The 7,118-nt window shown below is 45.5% G+C and overlaps 1 pseudogene; it reads right to left on the reverse strand.

Moving 5' to 3' along the window:
* Window positions 1-3,962: 3,962 nt before the first annotated feature.
* On the reverse strand, window positions 3,963-4,113 carry LOC123072779 (uncharacterized; annotated as a pseudogene).
* Window positions 4,114-7,118: the final 3,005 nt, after the last annotated feature.

Consider the following 7,118-nt stretch of genomic DNA (forward strand, 5'->3'; position numbering starts at 1 on the left):
AATCACCCAGTTACGTTGTGACGTTTGGTAGCACCCAAAGTGTTCCTCCGGCAAACGGGAGTTGCATAATCTCATAGTCATAGGAACATGTATAAGTCATGAAGAAAGCAATAGCAACATACTAAACGATCGGGTGCTAAGCTAATGGAATGGGTCATGTCAATCAGATCATTCAACTAATGATGTGACCTCGTTAATCAAATAACAACTCTTTGTTCATGGTTAGGAAACATAACCATCTTTGATTAACGAGCTAGTCAAGTAGAGGCATACTAGTGACACTCTGTTTGTCTATGTATTCACACATGTATTATGTTTCCGGTTAATACAATTCTAGCATGAATAATAAACATTTATCATGATATATATAAGGAAATAAATAATAACTTTATTATTGCCTCTAGGGCATATATCCTTCAGATATCAGGTTAGGACCAAAGAATATGCAAAGCCACCTGTGGACCTCCTATCATCTATACTTCCAGCCCAGTCAGCGTTAGTGAATGCACTGACAAGAGTGGACTGAGACCTGCTGAATGTTAGTCCAACATTAACTGTATATTTTACATATCTCAGGATACGTTTAGCAGCAGTCCAATGCAAGGTGGTAGGTGCATGCAGAAACTGACAGACTTTGTTCACAGCAAAGCATAAATCTGGTCTAGTAAGGGTGAGATATTGGAGTGCACCAATCATGCTTCTGTACTGAGTGCTATCTTCCAAACTTAGAGGCTCACCTTCATACAGGGATAACTTTTCTGAGCTAGATAATGGAGTTGGTGAAGGCTTGCAGTTCTGCATCCCAACTCTTTTCAAAAGACCAGTTGCATACTTTTCTTGAGATAAGACTATACCATCTTTGTTTTTCGTGACTTCAATGCCCAAGAAGAAATTCAGGTCTCCTAGGTCCTTCAAAGCAAATTCTGAGCCAAGGTCCTTTAGGAGTGTTGTCACTGCTTCATCAGATGAGCTAGTAACAATGATATCATCAACATATATGAGCATGTACATTGTTATATTGGATTTAATGAAAATAAACAATGAAGTGTCAGACTTGCAAGGAACAAAACCAATCCTTTGCAATTTCATGCTTAGACGAGAATACCAGGCTCTTGGGGCCTGCTTCAGGCCATACAGAGCCTTATCAAGTTTGCACACATGGAAAGGTGTATCCTTGTTTTCAAACCCAGGTGGTTGTTTCATGTAAACCTTCTCTTCCAGAACGTCGTGCAAAAACCCATTCTATACGTCCAATTGCCTTAGGCTCCATCTCCTAGATACATCAATAGACAAAAACAATCTGATAGTAGCAGCTTTAACAACTGGGCTAAAAGTATCCTCATAGTCAATACCATACCTCTGTTTAAAACCCTTTGCTACTAACCTAGCCTTATAGCGATCAATAGATCCATCTTCCTTCTTTTTTATTTTATAAACCCATTTGCAATCTACCAAATTTTTACCTTGACCACGTGGAACGAGATGCCAAGTCTTGTTTTTCTTCAAAGCCATGTATTCCTCCTCCATGGCCTTGTGCCAGTTAGCATCCCCCAATGCCTCTTCAACAGACTGTGGTTCTCCTGTAGAACAAGCTAATCCAAACTTCAAAAATCTTTTGTAATTCATAGGCTGCAATTTCCCTGTTTGTAACCGTGTGCCCACGTGTGGAACGAGGTGGCACAGCTGATGGTGTAGGCGTCCCGTCCACAGAAGATCCCGCCACAGGATCTCCATGCAGCGACTGGGTAGACGCGCCTGCGCAGTTTGACGAGGCATGCAAAGGCGAAGACGCGACAGTATCTGTCACGGGCCCCGCGTCCCTTGCGGGAGAAAGCCGGCGCGTGGCCGCCTGCGGGCCAGCACCAGGCGGCTGGTCGGGTGCCTGCTGGACCGTCCCACGGCCCGAGCCGCAGGTGGCTGGCATGGATTGGGCCACACCCACCCTGCAGGGCGCGTCGGATCCCAAGGGCGAGCCCACCTTGGTCTGTCGCTGCTGTAGCGTATCTGCCTGGGATCTGCCGCCTGCGGATCCCGAGGCTGCCGGCGCAGGAGAATCGACCTCATGTTCTGCGCGGCTGGCATCTTCTGCCACATGAAATAAGGGTCCGTTTTGGACAATTTCAACACCATTTTCTTCAGAATAAATTCCTGTGTCATCTGCACCATCATCATGAGACTGAAAAAGGTTATGAGGGTTAGTCACATGATTATTAGAATTGTTTTCATCGCCCCCTTTAGCTAAGCCGGAAAGATGACTAGGGAGAAGAATGATTTCCTTTCGCAATAGAGCGCCAGCATGAGGGTGTAGATCTTTGAAGGGAAAAACGGTCTCATCGAACACAACGTCACGAGAAATATATACACGGCCTGTGGACACATCAAGACACTTGACACCCTTGTGTTGGGGACTGTAACCAATGAACACGCATTCCTTGGAGCGAAAGGAAAGTTTGCGGGCATTGTATGGTCGAAGATTAGGCCAACATGCGCAGCCAAACACTCGTAAGGAGGCATAGTTAGGTTTGACGTGCAATAGTTTTTCCGTAGGAGTTTGGTAGTTGATGACACGACTAGGCAGAAGATTAATGAGATAGGAGGTTGTGAGGAATGCTTCATCCCAAAACTTGAGTGGCATAGACGCATTTGCGAGAAGTGAGAGGCCAACCTCAATGATGTGCCGGTGTTTGCGTTCGGCGGAGCCGTTTTGTTGGTGTGCGTGCGGGCAAGAGACGTGATGGGAAATTCCCAATTTTTGGAAGAATGAGTTGAGTTTCTCATACTCACCACCCCAGTCCGATTGGACTGAAATAATCTTTCGGTCAAACTTACATTCAACGAGTGCTTGAAAACTTTGAAAAACTTGAAACACATCGGATTTATTTTTGATAAGATAGATCCAAGTAAACTTACTATAATCATCAATAAAGCTTACATAGTATTTGTGTCTACCAACAGAGATGGGTGCTTGCCCCCATACATTAGAGAAAATGAGCTCTAATGGTTGAGATGAAACACTTGTTGACACGGCGTAAGGGCGTAAGGCAATTGATGACTTTCTGCTCTCTGACAAGAATCACACACTGTTTCTAAGCTATACTCACCAACAAAAGGGAGTTTATTTTTCCTAAGCACTCGTTGAACAATAGTAAAGGACGGATGACCTAATCGATCGTGCCACCTTGCCGAAGATAGCTTTGTGACACCAAGAACTTGTTTATTTGACGACCTAAAGCGAGGAATCAACGGATAGAGACCACCAACGCATCTAACTTTGTAGAGCACCCTCCTCGTTGCCTGATCCTTTATCAAAAAGAAAAGGGGTGAAACTCAAGGAATACATGATTGTCTAAGGCAATACGATGTACGGAAAGAAGATTTTTGTTTGCATGAGGAGAGTAAAGGATCTTGCGTAGATGAATAGAACGACTAGGGTTTTGAATTTTGAATAACCAATGTGATCTATCCTCATACCTGAACCATTCGCACCATGGATTTGTTCCTGTCCACAGAACTTCTCCCGCACCGTGAGCTTCTCCAGGTCGCCGGTGAGATGATCGGTTGCCCCACTGTCGATGTACCAATTTGTATCGACGCCGTATTGAGTAGCAGCTGCAACCTTTTATTCTAGTGCATCATCATCGAAACGGTACCAACAGTCCTTGGCACTGTGCCCGAACTTACCACAAATCTGGCATTGGATTGGGTCGTTGTTCCTGGCGTTGTTGCCAGGTGCAGGGCCGCCTAGACCTCCGGGACCTCCTGGGCCGGGATGGGAACCCTTGTTGTTGGAGTAGAAAGGGCGCCCGTTGCCTTGCCGTTTCTTGTAGCCGCCACCGCCGTTGTTCTGCTTCTTGTACCCGCCGCCGTTTTGCTTCTGTGGCGGAGGAGGAGGGCCACCACGACGAGCAGCAAGGTTGGCAGAAGACTTGAAGCCACCGGTGCCTCCACCCCACCTGTGAAGAGCTCGACGTGCTAGTCGAAGTTGCAGACCGCCGAGTAGAGGAAGTCGACGGTGACCGGCTCGGTGCGGGCGTCCAGAGCCGAGACTACAGAGTTGTAATCAAGGTCTAGCCCCGCAATGATGAAGGAGAGGAGTTCGTCCTCTTCAAGTGGCCTCCCAGCAGCGGCGAGTTCGTCCGCCAGTGATCGCATCCGGCCAAAGTAGACCGAAGCAGATTGCGTTCCCTTCTGAGCATTGGCTAAAGCTATGCGGATGTTATTGATGCGGGAACGAGATTGTGAGGCAAACATATTACCCAGGGAAGTCCACATCGCGTGCGCCGTCTTGATGGAGACAACAGAGACGAGCACGTCTCTCGTCAGGTTGCTGAGGATGTGCCTGAGGACCTGCTGGTCCTGCCGAACCCATGCTTCATATGCCGGGTTGGGGATGTCCTGCTCCTTGCCATCCTTGTCCTTGGCGGTGATCAGCTTCTTCGGTGCAGGGATGGAGCCGTCGAGGTAGCCATATAGGCCAGCGCCAAGGAAGTGGGGGAGGATCTAAGCCCTCCAGAGGAGATAGTTCTCCCTGGTTAACTTCTCTAGAAGCTGAGGACTGAGGCTGGAGAGGGTAGAGGTGGAGGAGGAGGACGCCATGGATTTGTTTTGGTGTAGATCGGTTTGTCTCAGAACGAAGGGGAAGAGGTCGCTATGATACCATGTAGAAAACGATGGGAAGCGTTCTACCCTCTCGTGAGAGGGCCGTGTGGTATTTATTGATAGAGATGGGGCATATCCCATGATCGTATACATGTCTTGGAGTACAAGGGATTAGGAGATAGAGATGAAGTAGTTTAAGTAGATACTAATCTATCTCTAGTCTAACCAGAACTCCAACTAACTATATATGTGCGCCTAGGGCAGGGCCACATGAGATATATTTCAACACTGTATATGTTATTGGGAATTTCAAAGCATCTGTATGATGGTTACTTTAACTGAACAGGAGGTGAAAGAAAAGGATGAACACCTTCTTTTTTGCATGTCATAATACATTTCGTTTGTCTTTCAGTAAAATAATTCAACTCCTCTTTTCTGAGTTTTGTGAAACAGTCTGAACCCTGTTTGTAAAATGAACCATCTAGACTAATTCAAGTAATAAGCAAAGCAAATGCTCAAAATAAACCCTTACAGCCACCAGTAACAACAATGCTCAAACAAATTATTATGACAAGTTGCCCAGTAAGAAGCAAAATGAAGCTAGCTCAAAAGAAACCCTTACTGCAGGCCAGTAACATAGGAGTTGCCCATAGCTCTTGCACTTGGTCTCTCCAGGAATCCTCTGCAATCAAAATCAATCACCGTGTCATAAATCAACATATATACGCTCCGCTAAGAACATACAGAGTTGTGGTACATTAGAAACAAATGAACATGATAATCTCAAAAGGCACGGCAGATCTCAACCAAATATCTACCGCTAAAAAGGGAAATGAAGATCAAGAGCTCCACAAACGCATAAAATTGTAATCGAGAAAAAGCACGTAGCCAAGAACTTGCTTCAGAAAACCACAACCCATGAGCAAGTAATACTAATTAATAATCCTACCAAAAGAAGATGGCAAGTTTGTCCCTTTGATAGATCACTGGATCGGTTAGGGTTAGGAATTCTCCGGTAGACCTACTTCTGCTGGTGCACACGAACTCGATCCAGTGCCGACCATGGTGAAGTAGGGGCCGGTGATGGCAGAGAGATGGCGATGGTGATGGAGCTTCCCGTCAGCACTGCGCTAACCCTAGATCGGAAGGGATTGTCGGTGGGGTTTGTGGCAGCGATTAACCTCGTAAGTCGTGCCCCGGCCCCCACCTCTTTTTATATAGCGCGGGTCACAGGGGGCCACCAACCATGGTTTGGTTGGGCGCCCCCGATCAAGGCGCGAGTCAAGGGCCCGTTCGACCCATTGGGTTCGAACAGGATAGAGATCAACCTAACATTCTCCCCCTTGATCTCAACTTTACTTTTAACTTTATACTTTCTAGTTTATCTGTTTCATCACATTGGTACACAGAGCATGTTTCATCGTCACAGCTTAATTGCCGTTAGAATCATACAACTACAACATACGTTATGATCAGAAGCAAATTCTGTTCCTTTTGGGCCTATCCAGAAATCATAAGGCTTTCCCTTAAACCCATGCCGGCTAAGTGTTCCTTGAACACATTGGGTGGTAAGCCTTTCGTTAGCGGATCCGCAAGTATATCCTTTGTCCTTGTATGCTCGAGACTTATAGTTTGATCCTGGATTTTATCTTTCACAACATAATACCTTATCTCTATTATTTTGGCAGCATTACTGGACTTGTTGTTGTGAGCGTAAAATACTGCGGGTTGGTTGTCGTAGTACATCTTTAGTGGTTTGTGAATACAATCTACCACTTTCAAGTCGGGTACAAATTTCTTTAGCCATATCACCTGCCCCATGGCTTCGAAGCATGCTATGAATTCTGCATACATCGTGGATGATGCAACTATCGACTGTTTGGTGCTTTTCCACAAAATAGCTCCCTCAGTGAGAGTGAAGACGTATCCTGACGTGGATTTTTGATCATCTCTGTCCCCCGCAAAATCTGCGTCTGAATACCCTTTTATCTCTAGGGCATCATTTCTCCTGTATATTAGCATGTAGTCCTTCGTGCCTTGCGCATAACGCAATGCTTTCTTTACCATCTTCCAGTGCTCCATGCCTGGATTCTCTTGATATCTACCGAGTACCCCGGTGATAAAAGCTAAGTCAGGGCGAGTGCACACTTGTGCATACTGTAAGCTGCCAACTGCCGAAGCATATGGTACTGCTTTCATTTGATCGATCTTGTACTGGTTCTTGGGACATTGGAATTTCCCAAAACTATCACCCTTGACTATAGGAGCAGGTGTGGCTTTACTCGCATGCATATTATACTTTTTAAGAACCTTTTCTAAATATGCTTTCTGCGATAGTCCTAAGACTCCATTGTTCCTATCTGGGTGAATTTCTATGCCCAAAACATATGATGCTTCACCTAGATCTGTTATGTCAAAATTTGAGGATAAGTATTTCTTTGTTTCTTGTAGTAGACTAACATCACTACTAGCAAGCAGGATATCATCCACATACAAGATTAGGAAAATATATTTCCCAT

This window comes from Triticum aestivum, chromosome 1A, assembly GCF_018294505.1.
Source record: "Triticum aestivum cultivar Chinese Spring chromosome 1A, IWGSC CS RefSeq v2.1, whole genome shotgun sequence".
NCBI classification, from domain to species: Eukaryota; Viridiplantae; Streptophyta; class Magnoliopsida; order Poales; family Poaceae; genus Triticum; species Triticum aestivum.